Consider the following 18,677-nt stretch of genomic DNA (forward strand, 5'->3'; position numbering starts at 1 on the left):
CGTTGGACTGCGTGCGGCCAGCAGTAACAGCCTAGTTGATCAGGCCCTGATCCATAGGGAGACCTGGTCATGGACCGGGCCGCGGGGGCGTTGATCCCCGGAATAACCTCCAGGTAACCTCCAGGTAAGTTGTAGTTGTAACATTTACGACGCATTTTGACCGTGTAGGTAAAATATTATATTACAATATAATATATATATGTATATATATATATATATATATATATATATATATATGTATATATATATATATATATGTATATATATATATATATATGTATATATATATATATATATATATATATTTATATATATATATATATATATATATGTATATATGTATATATATATATATATATATATATATATATATATATATATATATATATATATATATAAATATAAATATATGTCGTGCCGAATAGGCAGAACTTGCGATCTTGGCTTAAATAGCAACGCTCATCTTGCCATATAGGACAAGTGAAAATTTGTGTATGCAATAATTTCGCCAAAATCATTCTGAACCTAACGAAAAAAATATATTTCACTGTGTTTAGTATTAAATTATTGTAAACAAATCTAAAATATATTTAGTTGGGTTAGGCTAAAATAAATTGTTCTTGTTGTAATAAGGTTAGGTAAGTTTTCTAAGATTCTTTTGGAGCAAAATTAAAATTTTTTACATATACATATATATATATATATATAATTATTGTTATAACCACGAACGAGTTGTATTTAATCAATAATAACACTGCGATTAGCCGAGGACTCGAACCCATGTTGTTTTCGCCCACCTCTTGGTGAGCGAAAATCACATGACGCTCTAACCCACAGGACCACTCAATCCTGCAAAAATCACGAACCCAGCAGAGCTAGGTGTTTTACCGTGATCCGAGGACAAACGGTGGTGTGGGTGCCTCTGAGCTAATTTCATTCTACTCCCTGTTTGGTGTACTAGCCTCCACAAGCAGTATTGTTGATTAAATACCACTCGTTCGTGGTTACAATAATATATAAACTGCTTGTGGAGGCTAGTACATCAAACGAGTAGTAGAATGAAATTAGCTCAATTAGCTCAGAGGCACCCACACCACCGTATGTCTTCACAAAACGGTAAAGCACCTAGCTCTGCTGGCTGCGTGGTTCTTATAGGATTGAGCGGTCCTGTGGGTTAGAGCGTCATGTCCTCGGCTAGTCACAGTGTTGTTTATATATATATATATATATATATATATATATATATATATATATATATATATATATATATATATATATATATAATATATATATATATATATAACAATGACCAAGGAATCGAACCGTGGTCCTTGTCTGCAGCAAACCTAATGCTGTACCACTGAACCACGAAGCTTACAACAAAATTATTTTATAATCGGAATTTCTGCGATATATTTGTATCAATGCCTCCAGCTGTGGCTACCGTCTCATCCCTCAACCCCAGAAGCTATCGTAGTACATCTGTTGCCATTCCCCTCAAGAGCCATGATGTCATGTAGGGGGGTAATGATTGAATAGGATATAAGGGGAATATGGGAGTAAAGGATTATGTAGGGAGGGGAGAGGCAGGCGAGGTGGTAGGAGTGAGATGATTAGCGGAGGTAGGTAGGTAATGACAGGTCAGTGGTGACCACCACGACATTCTCATTAACTCTACACTACTCACTAACATATGCCTCGTCCATTCTTCACTCATATATAAATATAATAAAATATAAGAAAAAAAGACAGGGACAGTGAATATTACTATTCTACTCAAACACAGTTTATTATTACGTCTTTGTACCTTAATATATTTGGGAACAGAACATTATTGTGTTTTAGATAAATGGGATGGTAAACATATTAGTGAGACAGGGAACACAATCAACTTGACCAAAATGAATGTAACTTACAATATAGCACAGAGGACAGTTCACTACAGGAACTAAGCCACAGGTCCCAAGACCTACACAGCACGAGTACTGCGCCAAGCCAGTACTCTGCCCAGTGCCTCCAACAGTCTCCTCCAGAGACTTCAGCAGCCTTCTCCCGAGCCCTGCACCCCAGCAGCAGCTCCTCTCGAAATGTCTGCTCAGGAGCTCTGCATCCCAGCAGCAGCTCCGCTCGAATCTCCTGATCATGCTCTTCCTTGGGCTTTTATGGTGGTCCAAGCACCCTCCACAACCACGTGTACGACCTGACGCCTAGGTCTGAGGCGTCAAGAACAAAAGACCTCAGACGTGGGCGTGGCTACAGACGTGTGCCAAGGCAAGGTGTGACCATATAATTGGTTAAATTAGGTCTCCCCAGAGACCTCACAAGCCCAGCTGGACTACATCACAATGACTCCATAAACTCAAGGTAAGTCGTAATGATACACACACACAACAGCTTGTCCTTTGGTTCGTATTAGCATAATACGGACAGAATAAGTGCTAATGGCTGTTATTATTATTATAATCAAGGGGGAAGCGCTAAACCCGTAGGATTATATGGCGCCTGTGGGGGGATATGGAAGGTATTCAGGTTTAATTCGAGGAACTGGAGCACAGATCCAATTCCCTAGATCAAGAGCCCCTCACCAGCGTAATGGCTGTGTATGGGGAAAGTGACAGTACGATAATCACTAGCTGGCCAGTGATCAGTCACTGCTACGCCCACTTGCTCCCACCTTCCTACCTCCCTCACAATGCTGATAACCTCCTTGATACAACAACTCGACTAGACGCTATCTTGAAGCCAGTGGCTGGGCCGCCACAAACTCCAAATACAATAGGCTAAAACTAAGCATGAGTGATACACTCTACACCCGAGTGGGATTTCATAAGATATTCCTTTAGAGGGGGTACAGTGATACTGGTGAAGGGCTCTTGATCCAAGGAATTGCAGCTACTCACCTGTTTCTCAGGTCATTCCTAATTTACCATTCTCCAAGCGTTGTATTGCGCCTATTGTTTAATCGCTGGTCTACAACTGCATAATAGTCTGTAATTATATCACAGCTGTAACATGTCTAATGGAAGTTAATAAAGAACAGCCAAGGGGTTGGGTGGCTTAGTTACTAAGTCCTAATGAGTTTAAAGCTGTATAGCCCTTTTGGTTTAGCGCTTCTTTTTTATTATAACAATAATTATTGAGTTTAAAGCCTCTTGACCACACGAGGTGTCCTCATGACTGCATATTACCTGTTCACTACACGTTAAACATACTTTAATACGTAAAATATAGATTCAAATAAATTGTAGGTGTGTGTGTATATAATAACACATACACCCCTAGAAATGTACATGCACTGTTGCTCTAAGTGAAGATATACTCATGAGAACATTATACACACACACACACACACACACACACACACACACACACACACATATATATATATATATATATATATATATATATATATATATATATATATATATATATATATATATATATATATATATATATATATAGTTATTTATTATCACACTGGCCGATTCCCACCAAGGCAGGGTGGCCCGAAAAAGAAAAACTTTCACCATCATTCACTTCATCACTGTCTTGCCAGAAGGGTGCTTTACACTACAGTTTTTAAACTGCAACATTAACACCCCTCCTTCAGAGTGCAGGCACTGTACTTCCCATCTCCAGGACTCAAGTCCGGCCTGCCGGTTTCCCTGAACCCCTTCATAAATGTTACTTTGCTCACACTCCAACAGCACATGAAGTATTAAAAACCATTTGTCTCCATTCACTCCTGTCAAACACGCTCACGCATGCCTGCTGGAAGTCCAAGCCCCTCGCACACTAAACCTCCTTTACCCCCTCCCTCCAACCTTTCCTAGGCCGACCCCTACCCCGCCTTCCTTCCACTACAGACTGATACACTCTTGAAGTCACTCTGTTTCACTCCATTTTCTCTACATGTCCGAACCACCTCAACAACCCTTCCTCAGCCCTCTGGACAACAGTTTTTGTAATCCCGCACCTCTTCCTAACTTCCAAACTACGAATTCTCTGCATTATATTCACACCACACATTGCCCTCAGACATGACATCTCCACTGCCTCCAGCCTTCTCCTCGCTGCAACACTCATCACCCATGCTTCACACCCATATAAGAGCGTTGGTAAAACTATACTCTCATACATTCCCCTCTTTGCCTCCAAGGACAAAGTTCTTTGTCTCCACAGACTCCTAAGTGCACCACTCACCCTTTTCCCCTCATCAATTCTATGATTCACCTCATCTTTCATAGACCCATCCGCTGACACGTCCACTCCCAAATATCTGAATACATTCACCTCCTCCATACTCTCTCCCTCCAATCTGATATCCAATCTTTCATCACTTAATCTTTTTGTTATCCTCAGAACCTTACTCTTTCCTGTATTCACTTTCAATTTTCTTCTTTTGCACACCCTACCAAATTCATCCACCAATCTCTGCAACTTCTCTTCAGAATCTCCCAAGAGCACAGTGTCATCAGCAAAGAGCAACTGTGACAACTCCCACTTTGTGTGATTCTTTATCTTTTAACTCCACGCCTCTTGCCAAGACCCTCGCATTTACTTCTCTTACAACCCCATCTATAAATATATTAAACAACCACGGTGACATCACACATCCTTGTCTAAGGCCTACTTTTACTGGGAAATAATTTCCCTCTTTCCTACATACTCTAACTTGAGCCTCACTATCCTCATAAAAACTCTTCACTGCTATCAGTAACCTACCTCCTACACCATACACCTGCAACATCTGCCACATTGCCCCCCCCCCTATCCACCCTGTCATATGCCTTTTCCAAATCCATAAATGCCACAAAGACCTCTTTAGCCTTATCTAAATACTGTTCACTTATGTGTTTCACTGTAAACACCTGGTCCACACACCCCCTACCTTTCCTGAAGCCTCCTTGTTTATCTGCTATCCTATTCTCCGTCTTACTCTTAATTCTTTCAATAATAACTCTACCATACACTTTACCAGGTATACTCAACAGATTTATCCCCCTATAATTTTTGCACTCTCTTTTGTCCCCTTTGCCTTTATACAAAGGAACTATGCATGTTCTCTGCCAATCCCTAGGTACCTTACCCTCTTCCATACATTTATTAAATAATTGCACCAACCACTCCAAAACTATATCCCCACCTGCTTTTAACATTTCTATCTTTATCTCATCAATCCCGGCTGCCTTACCCCCTTTCATTTTACCTACTGCCTCACGAACTTCCCCCACACTCACAACTGGCTCTTCCTCACTCCTACAAGATGTTATTCCTCCTTGCCCTATACACGAAATCACAGCTTCCCTATCTTCATCAACATTTAACAATTCCTCAAAATATTCCCTCCATCTTCCCAATACCTCTAACTCTCCATTTAATAACTCTCCTCTCCTATTTTTAACTGACAAATCCATATATATATATATATATATATATATATATATATAATATATATATATATATATATATATATATATATATATATATATATATATATATATATATATAAAGTGAGCGTTTGTTTGTGCCATGCAATAATTTGTTAGCAATGAGTTGTGTGTCAGGACCGAGAACAGGATAAGAGGCCATTGTCGGCTTTATTTTTTTTTATAGGGTGTGAGTGAGAGCCTTAGTTCAATGACCTTATCATCACTCTTATCATATTACTGATGGTATACAATACTGACAAGTTGCTGTCGCTTGCTCAACAGGTTACTTCAGCCATATACAATTTGTCATTCTCCTGTCAAGTGTAAGGGACTGATTACCTCAGATTTACTTCTGTTTCTAGTGCTATATTTGCCTGTAATCGACTGATGAAGCCATAGGCACAAGCCAAACGTTTCAGCAGACAAGATATCCAAGTGTTGCACACGTGTCTTATGTTCAACCTCTTCATGGGATAACTGTCGCAGAGTTAGTGATTGTATAGAAACTTATTGTATTACTGTACCAAAGATAATAAAACAAATTCATGCATTTTGTGACCCCTGACGAGGTTAGTGCTTACCACGAATGTAATCTTAAACAATATTTCAGTCCTTTCGACGTCCCAGTAAGTGTGTGTCTACATCAACGACCACTCCATTTGTTAAATCTCTGGCCCACCTTATTGGTCTAACCCCCCCCCTCCTGGTAGTGGGCCCACCCACATGTGACCATGTCTTGTACTGCTGCGTTTCTCCACCATTTCCACTGGCTTCACTCTAAACAGAGTTCTTCTCGTGTTTCTGTATTAGACTGCTAAAATAAGCTGTACGAAAAATCTCTCAAAGATGCCGAAGTGTAGCACATGTCTTATTTATCAAGGATCAACATTCACATGCACCCGGGAGTATAATATCCCTCGTCCGGAGTTTAACTTCGCCATGAATGGTAACACTGTTAACACACCCTGGTGGTAGGGAATTTATATAGTGGTCTACCTAACTCTAACATCGTGCCAGTTTTATTTTATTGTTAATAATTACATTTTTACCTACATTCAGGTTAATTATTTGTGTACGCCTTTCATGCGCTACCATTATTAATATAATCAAAACAAAGCGCTAAACTTGCACTAGCATTAGAAGAACAGATATTAAATCACTGCAATCTCACAAGCCATTTTCCCAGCAGGTGATGTTATATTATATTTTATTAAACTTTCCTCTCTGTAAATAAATTACTTAACCTAGGTAATTCACTGAACCAACAGAGCACTTCTAACTCACGAAATCGTAGTTACACGACTGCAAACAAACCATACCACGGGCGGGGCTTGAACAAGCGGTCAGAGTCGTAAAACTCCAGACCGACGCTACGAAGTGCCCTGGGCCAGCTTGCCTCTAATATGACCTGGAGTTTACCTGGAGAGAGTTCCGGGGGTCAACGCCCCCGCGGCCCGGTCTGTGACCAGGCCTCCTGGTGGATCAGAGCCTGATCAACCAGGCTGTTGCTGCTGGCTGCACGCAAACCAACGTACGAGCCACAGCCCGGCTGATCAGGAACTGACTTTAGGTGCTTGTCCAGTGCCAGCTTGAAGACTGCCAGGGGTCTGTTGGTAATCCCCCTTATGTGTGCTGGGAGGCAGTTGAACAGTCTCGGGCCCCTGACACTTATTGTATGGTCTCTTAACGTGCTAGTGACACCCCTGCTTTTCATTGGGGGGATGGTGCATCGTCTGCCAAGTCTTTTGCTTTTGTAGTGAGTGATTTTCGTGTGCAAGTTCGGTACTAGTCCCTCTAGGATTTTCCAGGTGTATATAATCATGTATCTCTCCCTCCTGCGTTCCAGGGAATACAGGTTTAGGAACCTCAAGCGCTCCCAGTAATTGAGGTGTTTTATCTTCGTTATGCGCGCCGTGAAGGTTCTCTGTACATTTTCTAGGTCGGCAATTTCACCTGCCTTGAAAGGTGCTGTTAGTGTACAGCAATATTCCAGCCTAGATAGAACAAGTGACCTGAAGAGTGTCATCATGGGCTTGGCCTCCCTAGTTTTGAAGGTTCTCATTATCCATCCTGTCATTTTTCTAGCAGATGCGATTGATACAATGTTATGGTCCTTGAAGGTGAGATCCTCCGACATAATCACTCCCAGGTCTTTGACGTTGGTGTTTCGCTCTATTTCGTGGCCAGAATTTGTTTTGTACTCTGATGAAGATTTAATTTCCTCATGTTTACCATATCTGAGTAATTGAAATTTCTCATCGTTGAACTTCACATTGTTTTCTGCAGCCCACTGAAAGATTTGTTGATGTCCGCCTGGAGCCTTGCAGTGTCTGCAATGGAAGACACTGTCATGCAGATTCGGGTGTCATCTGCAAAGGAAGACACGGTGCTGTGGCTGACATCCTTGTCTATGTCGGATATGAGGATGAGGAACAAGATGGGAGCGAGTACTGTGCCTTGTGGAACAGAGCTTTTCACCGTAGCTGCCTCGGACTTTACTCTGTTGACGACTACTCTCTGTGTTCTGTTAGTGAGGAAATTATAGATCCATCGACCGACTTTTCCTGTTATTCCTTTAGCACGCATTTTGTGCGCTATTACGCCATGGTCACACTTGTCGAAGGCTTTTGCAAAGTCTGTATATATTACATCTGCATTCTTTTTGTCTTCTAGTGCATTTAGGACCTTGTCGTAGTGATCCAATAGTTGAGACAGACAGGAGCGACCTGTTCTAAACCCATGTTGCCCTGGGTTGTGTAACTGATGGGTTTCTAGATGGGTGGTGATCTTGCTTCTTAGGATCCTTTCAAAGATTTTTTATGATATGGGATGTTAGTGCTATTGGTCTGTAGTTCTTTGCTGTTGCTTTACTGCCCCCTTTGTGGAGTGGGGCTATGTCTGTTGTTTTTAGTAACTGTGGGACGACCCCCGTGTCCATGCTCCCTCTCCATAGGATGGAAAAGGCTCGTGATAGGGGCTTCTTGCAGTTCTTGATGAACACAGAGTTCCATGAGTCTGGCCCTGGGGCAGAGTGCATGGGCATGTCATTTATCGCCTGTTCGATGTCATTTGGCGTCAGGATAACATCGGACAGGCTTGTGTTAATCAAATTTTGTGGCTCTCTCATAAAAAAATCATTTTGATCTTCGACTCTCAGTCTGGTTAGCGGCTTGCTAAAAACTGAGTCATATTGGGACTTGAGTAGCTCACTCATTTCCTTGCTGTCATCTGTGTAGGACCCATCTTGTTTAAGTAGGGGCCCAATACTGGACGTTGTTCTCGATTTTGATTTGGCATAGGAGAAGAAATACTTTGGGTTTCTTTCGATTTCATTTATGGCTTTTAGTTCTTCCCGCGATTCCTGACTCCTAAAGGATTCTAAAGGATCCTAAAGGATCCTAAAGGATGATTACCTTTTTTTTTTTTGTAATGTCCATGTGAATGAACTACAGTTCCGTGGCCCGTGCCCTGTGGCTTAGTGGGTAAAGCTCTCGCTTCACACGGCGAGGGTACAAACATTCGTCGTGTTTCTTTACACCGGTTGTCTATATTCCCCATCAGTAAAATGGGCACCTGGGAGTTAGTCGACTGGTGTGGGTCGCATCCTGTGGCAAAACTGACAATTTGCGTGAAATGTTCTGCACAACAAGCGACTTTCTATGTATTAATATGTCATTGATTTCAGCTAGGCCTGTATACCTTGTACATGTACTTGTAGAAATAATTATATTATTATTAATTTTTAACTTCTTCACCCAGGATAAGCATGGAGCGCATAAAGGTAAAAAATAATTAGCAGTTAATACCTAGGCTTCACTTCTGAGGGTTCGGCAGGTACTCAATTGGTATCAGCCTCAGCTCACACACTGAGGGATCGGATCACACCTGGCACCGCCTCTTCGCTGGCAGCTACTAGGTCCGCTCTCCCCTGGTTTCAAGAGCCTTATTGTACCTCTTCTTAAAGCTATGTATGGATCCCGTCTCAACCACTTCACTCCAGATTGTTCCACTTCTTGCCAACTCTAAGGCTGAAGAAATATTTCCTAACATTCCTATGACTTTTTTTAATTTTCATCTTCCATTTGTGCCCTCTTGTACCTATTTTCCATCTCTGAAACATTCTGTCCCTGTTTACCATGTCAATTCCTATCAGTATCTTGCATTTCAGTATTACATCCCCTCGAGTCCTCCTGTGTCATAAGGTTGAGCTCCTTTAACCTCTCCTTATATGACATACACCTTAACTACGGACTTCTGCAAGTGCAAACTTCAGCACTTTCTCAATTTCTTGACATACTTGACTAGGTGTGGGTTCCACACTGATGTTGCATACTCCAATATGGGCCTGGTGTACATGGTGTACAGTATCGTAAACAGTGTAGTGTCGTGAATAGGTAGTAAGTAGGTACCTGGGTTCAGCCGTTTGTTGTGGGTCGCATCCCTAGGGAGAGAGGATAAGATTAAGGATCCCAATGGAAATAAGCCACTCTAATGACGTGTCTTTATTGGGTTAGGTTGATTGGTTAATGGGGGTTTAAAGCCTATGGACTGCACTGAGAGACGTACACTTGTCGGTGTATATATTCTGTTTGTTGGGTTACTAACTCTTAGGAATAATAATTCAAGCAAAATCTTTTCACAGTTCTTTTTTCCCCTGGTTGTATTCGCCCACGGGATGGGTATGGGGGTGCATAATAAACATATTAAACTAAACCCTGGTTCTAGAGGTAAACCCGAAGTCGATAGATCTTAAATTTAAATTAATCCTGTAATTTGTATTGAAATTACAAGAATACCAAAATGTTTATTCCAGTGTGCTGTACTTTTGTAATATATTGTTTAATAGTGTGATATGTTAAGTAAATACAGGTACTTACTAGGTAAATAAAATTTACCGAGTTAACCTTATACTTCATTAGTAAAGAAAACGGATAATTAAGTATTTACAGAAAATGTATGTATATCATAAACTAACATAATTAAAATAAAGGTTAAGACCAATGTAAATACAAACTATTTTCAGAATAGCAAGCGAATTTCATAACTATATAACATTTTTTTTTTGGGTGGGGGGGGAGGAAAGCCCCTTTGTTACGCAATGCGTTTAGGGCAGACTAAACCTAGTTCTTACAACTCATTATCACTAGCACAGGTAATATGACTGAAGTGGAACACTAATTTTAAGAGAGAATTAAGCATACACAATTTTATTATTCAAGTGCAGTAGGTATGATTATCATGTTTGTTTTGTAATGAATGCCGAAAAGTGTTTTAAATTCAGGGTATTGATCGTGTCACTGGAATACTTTGTTACCAGTGTTGAGGCTAACCTTAGCACAGACACCTTTTAAACCTTAAGTTACATTGACTTTGCTGAGTTATCTTAGGCTCACTTCAAAATAATTTACTATATAAAACCATTGTACAAGTTTTTTATAATCCTCCAAAAGCATAAAAACAAGAAAATGCAAATGAACTTGAAAATTTTCTTGTAACTGTTAACCAGAAGGACCATTAACCAGGTGAACCATTAACCAGGTGAACCATTAACCAGGTGAACCATTAACCAGGTGAACCATTAACCAGGTGAACCATTAACCAGGGTAGCTGTTACCAGAACCCTATTGGGAAGTGCCTTGACGCCTTGCGCTACCTAAGCGTGTATGATAGTAACAAGTTTAGTGCTTGCTTATTAATGCATAATAATAAATTAACCCTGGATAACCCTCGTTGGTTATTCAGCTCAAGGAGCAATGAAGGCTTGATCCTTCGTCCACTAATCAGCAAACCAAGCTCAGAGACTAGATATAACATAAGAAAGCCAAGCAGTGTGGTCCTCTTTGTTCCTTTTTCACAGGATGCTTCCCTCAATAGTCAGATAAAGAGTTTTGCCTTTCTTATTCTTGTATACCAATCACTGGTATTTGTATAGATGTGTTTTCCTATTACATGTAATATATGATATTACATGTAATTGATTACATTATTTGTTGAGATGCAATATAACACATCGTATTTGTTATATTTGGATGTTTTCGTCGTCGATTCATTAATACCTATGTCTATGTTGGTGTGTATGAGTGTGCTTGTGTGTGTGTGTGTTATTGTGTGTGTTAGTTTTTAACACAATGATTTATTATACAGTCTATATACTTACCCATGTGTGCTTGCCATTTGTATATACAACATAGTTAGACCCGGTGGCCTGGTGGCTAAAGCTCCCGCTTCACACACGGAGGGCCCGGGTTCGATTCCCGGCGGGTGGAAACATTTCGACACGTTTCCTTACACCTGTTGTCCTGTTCACCTAGCAGTAAATAGGTACCTGGGTGTTAGTCGACTGGTGTGGGTCGCATCCTGGGGGACAAGATTGAGGACCCCAATGGAAATAAGTTAGACAGTCCTCGATGACGCACTGACTTTCTTGGGTTATCCTGGGTGGCTAACCCTCCGGGGTTAAAAATCCGAACGAAATCTTATCTTATCTTCTTTAATAATGTATAATGTGTTGTGTCTGATTATAAAACCATTGTCAATACTTTGTTTGTGTAAGGTGTATTACCATTATATTGTACGGTATCGTTGGTCGTGTGAGATTATTGTAAAATTAACCGCTTTCTTTTGTGTTTTTAATATACATTTATCATTGTGTATCTCACTGTTTTAAATAAAATAAAATAAAAAAGAACGATTGCTGTTTGTTTATGATGTGGATGGATCTTGTTAATGCAATTTGACTACAGGAAATTCTTTATAACCAAAGTTAGAAATCAAACTGTTCCATATTTACATGATGTACTTATTGCACTTGCAGTTTGTTTTGTAAGCCGTGAGGCAGTTATAACCTTTACCATTTTAAGTTTAGGGAACAGATGTATCATTGTAGTTTATGCTTCATATTCTTACATGTTGGAAGATTCATACTTTTGGATAGCATTATAGATGTGTTAGGGTTAACTTAATTTATTGTGCACTCTTGTGGTTCTGATTTTATGTTGTACTTTTCAGATAGGGGGAGGTTCTGTCTGAGGAAGGGGGGGTTCTGTCTGGGGAAGGGGAGGTTCTGTCTGGGGAAGGGGGGGTTCTGTCTGGGGAAGGGGAGGTTCTGTCTGGGGAAGGGGAGGTTCTGTCTGGGGAAGGGGAGGTTCTGTCTGGGGAAGGGGGGGTTCTGTCTGGGGAAGGGGGGGTTTAGTTTGCAGGGTTACGATATGTAACATACTGTGCTCTTATGACGTTAAGTCATAGTACAGAATATCTGGTTTTACTTTTGATGTAGTTAGTACGGAAGTTTGTATCAATTCTCTCCTTAATTTGGTTACCGTTTGTGTTTTCATTAGATAATATTTGTTACATGTATAATTATTTATATTTGTATGTGGTATTATATGGCCATGGAAAGTTTTACATTTGTTGACGGATAAGGCCTGTTTGTTATTTTTTATGTGCTGTGATGTACTTTTTAAATAAAATGAAAAAAAAATAGTCAGATAACACCAGTGCACCTATTACTTAGGTGAACAATGGTAGCAGGTGTAAGGAGATTTGCCAAACCGTCTCAACTCCCCCTTGATTGAACCTGGATCCCTTCGGTTGTGAGCTGGACGTACTAGGCTACAATTCACAAAATTGACTTCAAGTTATCCTTGGTTAATATCTGCATAAATTAATATGCAAGACCAATGCAAACACGATTCATCTAGTATGTTGAACGTGAATGAAATCTATAAATTAGTGGTAAATTATACAGGTTTAACCTAGGCTGATTGTATAATACAACAGTATAACTAGGTGTCAGTCGACGCCTGAGGTACCTGCCAGTTGGTCTAAACTCGCTCAGTATCTTTGTACACAGTAGACTGTGTCAATACATTCTGGCTATGTAACCTGCTTATTCTTCACCCAAACTGCCATGCATGGTGTAATAAGTAGGATTACATATTTACTGAGTGCTAGATGCAGCCCGGATGCGGCCAAGTTCAAGGAGGGAGAGGACTCCAATGGAAATAAGTCACCCTGTCTGACTTTTTTGGGTTATCCCAGGTTCTCTACACATATGCTGCTATGTATGATAATCTATGTAACTGTATTTGTGTATACCTGAATAAACTTACTGAGGGCCTGCAGGACGCTAGGTAAATGGTACATCAGAGGCTCGAGCCAATACCCAAGGGAATGGGATACCAGACTGGTATCCCAACGGGAGCAGATTGAAATTAGTTCCTGTAATAATAATATCTTTATTTACTACAAGTACATGTACAAAGTATACAGGCCTAGCTGACATCAGTGACAATACTATATAGAAAGCCGCTTGTTATGCTGAGCATTTCGGGCAAATTAGGTCAGTTTTGTCCCAGGATGTGACCCACACCAGTAGACTAACACCCAGGTACCCATTTTAAACTGATGGGTGAACAGAGACAGCAGGTGTCTTATGGAAACTCGTCCCTAATGTTCTCCAGCCGTACCGGAAAAAACTTGAACCCCGGATCTCAGTGTGTGAGCTGAGTGAGCTAGCGATCGAGCTACGGGACATCTAATTCAGGGCTATGAATGTGCTCGAGTTAGGTGTGGCATGCCCAGGTTCTGGTACCTAATGTTTGAAACATGGTGGCGTAGTGGACTAAGGCGTCGATGATTTTAGTTTGCTTCCCGGGAGGTAAGTTAAAATATATCGGGTTCGATCCCCGGCTAGATGCAGTATGTTAATTGCTTTAAAACCACTTTTTGCATGGATGCATTAATATAATATACGTATATATATATATATATATATATATATATATATATATATATATATATATATATATATATATATATATATACGATGTTTTTATGATAAACTCGAGGACATATGAACGATTTGGAGTATAAAACAAATTCCAATCACTGGTCCTAGAGGGACTAGTACCAAACTTGCACACGAAAATCGCTCACAACGAAAGCAAAAGACTTGGCAGACGATGCACCATCCCCCCAATGAAAAGCAGGGGTGTCACTAGCACGTTAAGAGACCATACAATAAGTGTCAGGGGTCCGAGACTGTTCAACTGCCTCCCAGCATACATAAGGGGGATTACCAATAGACCACTGGCAGTCTTCAAGCTGGCACTGGACAAGCACCTAAAGTCGGTACCTGACCAGCCGGACTGTGGCTCGTACGTTGGTTTGCGTGCAGCCAGCAGTAACAGCCTGGTTGATCAGGCTCTGATCCACCAGGAGGCCTGGTCACAGACTGGGCCGCGGGGGCGTTGACCCCCGGAACTCTCTGCAGGTAAACTCCAGAGAGCAAAAAACTGATGTGAAGGACCTGAGAGTAATTATGTCAGATAATCTCACTTTCAAAGATCGCAACAATGTCTACCACATATGCTAGGCAAATAATACGATGGATAATGAGAACCTTCAAAACTAGGAATGCCAAGACCATGATAATTCTCTTCAAATCGCTTGTTCTCTCTAGGCTAAAATATTGCTGTACACTAACGGTGCCTTTCAAGACAGACTAAACTGCTGAGCTGGAGAATATACAGAGAACTTTCACTGCATATATGAGTACGATAAATCACCTAAATTACTGGGAATGGTTGAAGTCCCTTAACCTGTACTTGGAATGCAAGAGAGAAAGCTACATGATAATATACACTTGGAAAATTCTAGAGGGATAGTCCTAAATCTGCATATGGAAATCATTCGCTAAGGAAGCAAAAGACTCAGCAAGCGGTGCAACATATTTCCCAATGAAAAACAGGAACGCCATGAGTACGCTAAGAGACAACATAGTGTCAGAGACCCGAGACTGTTCAACTGCCTCCCAGCATACAAAAGGGGGATTACGAATAGATCCTTGACTGTCTTCAAGAGGGAGCTGGACAGGCACTTATAGTCAGTACCTGACCAGCCAGGCTGTGGTTTGTACGCCGGTTTGCGTGCGGCCAGCAATAACAGCCTGTTTGATTAGGCCCTGATCCACCATGAGGCCTGGTTATGGACCGGGCCGCGGGGGCATTGACCCCCGAAACACCCTCCAGGTAGACATAGAACAACAACAAAATACCAATATTACGTTAAATAGTGATCATTAATGTTTACATGAGGTGGGCGAATCTCTATTCAACATATTATTAACACCTGACTCCTAAACTCAAGAATTATAATACCAAAAACTAGAAAGACTACTCAATTCATAATGGTCACTGAAAATTGCAGGGATAATCTGACTCACCTGGTAGAAGCAACAATACGTTGAAAAAAATCACAAGTCTTTTAAAGCACCAAATATCAACACTAAATTTCAATAAACCGTCAATGAATCGTGTAGTTACTGTGTTCATTCAAAGTCATTTTTTCAGTTATTCGATGTTAATGTCCACTTTTTAGTCTTTGCACTAAAAAAAATATTTCACCGTTTATAAAGCCGGTAGCCTCTACGTGGGCCATTAAGGTCGTAATTCACCTGAATGATAAGTCAAGCTTTAGAGTAACAAGTTCCTCCTGTCCCGTGTACAAACGAGCTGGTTCCAGGTATCATCTAGGAATTTGTAACCAATTTATTTTCAATAAGCTCTTCTTATTCTACTTGTCTTATTTAATTATCGGGTTAAAGCTCGTTTTTTCAGCCTATTTTTCACAATTGGTTATAATATTAAACAGCCCAGTTGAGATTACAATAATGTTTAAATTTACATTCGTGTCAGACACCTCCAGGTGAAGATCTCGAGGTTAAATGATTCTAATCAATGCAATTGAACCGTGTAAAACGTAGGCAGACGATCGTATTTCGCTTTTCTTGCCAACCATCATCAACGGAATGTATGACAAAGAAAATTTATCGATTCTTGGAGTGTTTGTTATCTCTGGTGCAATTTAGGATCTCCAAGCTTTTAATGGGTTCATGGTTAGATATCAGACTCGTTTGACTTGTGAGCGAGACTGTCTTGCTCTGCCGGATGTGAGATGATAGTATGCGAAATATTAACACTTGGTTGAGAAAGCAGTGTCACAAGAGGTGCTTGAGAATTATGAAACTACACATCAGTTATGTGGAATATAGAAGACCGGGAGGTATATCGGAATATATTAAGAATTATACACTAAAAATGATGACAAAGTATATATACACACAGTTGTATATATTCTAGTGTGGAAAAAAATGGAAATCTATTTTTAATTTATATTTTTGGGGATTTTTAAAGTATTCTTGATGTTAATGTACGGCTTATTACTAATACATGCAGGCGACAGACTTTTAACTGAACACACTAACTAAAGGTGACCAGTGAAGATATTATTATTATAATCAAGGGGGAAGCGCTAAACCCGGAGGATTATACAGCGCCTGGGGGGGGGGATGTGGAAGGCATTCAGGCTTAATTCGGGGAACTGGAGCACAGATCCAATTCCCTAAATCAAAAGCCCCTCACCAACATCAAGGAACCTTCCTTGAGGTGACCAGTGAAGACAACAGACTTCGTCTATGTTGCTACACTATACCTGTGTTTTTGTTTCAGAACTTCAAATGGTCTGATGGTAAAAACCATTTAAGGGAGAATCCTTGATGGTGGTGAGGGGCTCTTGATCTAGGAAATTGAATCTGTGGTTCAATTGTGCAAGAAAGGTATAAAATACCGACAATATGAAAGTTAAGACACATGTGCAACATCTGGATATCTTTATTGTAGACGTTTCGCCATCCAGTGGCTTTATCAATACAGATTCTAGGATATAATTGGAAGACAGTAGAACTATATACACTATATACAGTGTATATAGTTCTACTGTCTTCCTATTATGTCCTAGAATCTGTATTGATAAAGCCACTGGATGGCGAAACGTCTACAATAAAGATATCCAGATGTTGCACATGTGTCTGTGCTCCAATTCCCTGAATTAAGCATGACTGCCTTCCGCCTCCCCCCCCCCCTCCCTAACACAGGCGCTGTATAATCCATACAGGTTTAGCGCGCCCCAAAATAAAAATCTGATGGAAAAGGAGCGAGTAGAAAGATGTCACACTTGATGTTACTTCCTTCAGTGGAAGAGACGAGGGACGAAGGTACCTTGATACTAATGAAGGGCTCTTGATGCAAGGTATTGGAGCTTCCTTCTCATTCCTTGCATCACTGTCTCCCATTTCCCAATCTCTCTATTTTTTGTTATTCAGTGGCAAGTGCTAAACCCATAGGGTTACTAATCGCTGTATGATCCCTGCGGATTTAGATCTTTCCTATGATTATCCTTCATGAGGTATAATCATGAAAAATCGTACCGGCGAGGGGCTCTTGATCCAAGGATTGCGACAACCTCACTTTCCTTGGATCGAATTGGAGCCTCTCACTCCCCCCCACCCCCTACAGGTTTAGCTCTTCCCCAGTACTAAATCAGCCAATAAAATTTCTAGTTTAGAGCACCCCAGGAACACTCCTTTATTCTTTAAAGACAAATTAAAATAAAAAATAAAGTTAAATGAACTCGCAGAAAGCAATGCAGTGTTCGGGGCTTTAACAGAATCCAACATTAAAATTTCTTAGACTGCTCAATATCCAAAAATTCATTACCTTTGTACCTTGTTCAGCTATCAAAACTTTATTGTCCAGTCCCTGGACCCATTATGTACCTCTGTAATTCTTTGACTGCCGCCCACAGGATGAGTATGATGGACTGCATAATAAAGATAATAAACTAACTCCCAAATATAATTTTTGTACCTGTGTTAAGAGTAAATAAGTTGCACAAAACTGTAAAAATTAACAAATAATATGGTACTGTTCCATTTAGTTGTATATTGGTTGATGTAAGTGCCTTTCTTCCATCTAGTGTGGGATAATCCACAATAATACTGGAAAGCAACCTACGAGCCAGTACAGTGTCCCAGGAGCTAAGATAAGATTTCGTTCGGATTTTTAACCCCGGAGGGTTAGCCACCCAGGATAACCCAAGAAAGTCAGTGCGTCATCGAGGACTGTCTAACTTATTTCCACTGGGGTCCTTAATCTTGTCCCCCAGGATGCTACCCACACCAGTCGATTAACACCCGGGTACCTATTTGCTGCTAGGTGAACAGGACAACAGGTGTAAGGAAACGTGTCGAATGTTTCCACCCGCCGGGAATCGAACCCGGGCCCTCCGTGTGTGAAGCGGGAGCTTTAGCCACCAGGCCACCGGGCCACTGTATGACTTCGACCTGTCCCCAACACAGACTTGTCATTCATGTAGACGACTACTGAGAGACAGCTATGTGGCTGT

At 40.6% G+C, this 18,677-nt stretch overlaps 1 long non-coding RNA gene across 1 annotated transcript in view; it reads right to left on the reverse strand.

Annotated features, from left to right (window-relative positions):
* The window catches only part of LOC138852340 (uncharacterized), a 286,701-nt gene extending 270,793 nt beyond the window's left edge, over nt 1-15,908 (reverse strand). Inside the window, exon 1 of the long non-coding RNA XR_011391670.1 lies at nt 15,658-15,908. This is a non-coding gene — a long non-coding RNA (uncharacterized lncRNA). The remainder of the gene's footprint in view (nt 1-15,657) is intronic.
* Between the last annotated feature and the right edge of the window lie 2,769 nt (nt 15,909-18,677).

Source organism: Cherax quadricarinatus, chromosome 7, assembly GCF_038502225.1.
Source record: "Cherax quadricarinatus isolate ZL_2023a chromosome 7, ASM3850222v1, whole genome shotgun sequence".
In the NCBI taxonomy this organism is placed as follows: domain Eukaryota; kingdom Metazoa; phylum Arthropoda; class Malacostraca; order Decapoda; family Parastacidae; genus Cherax; species Cherax quadricarinatus.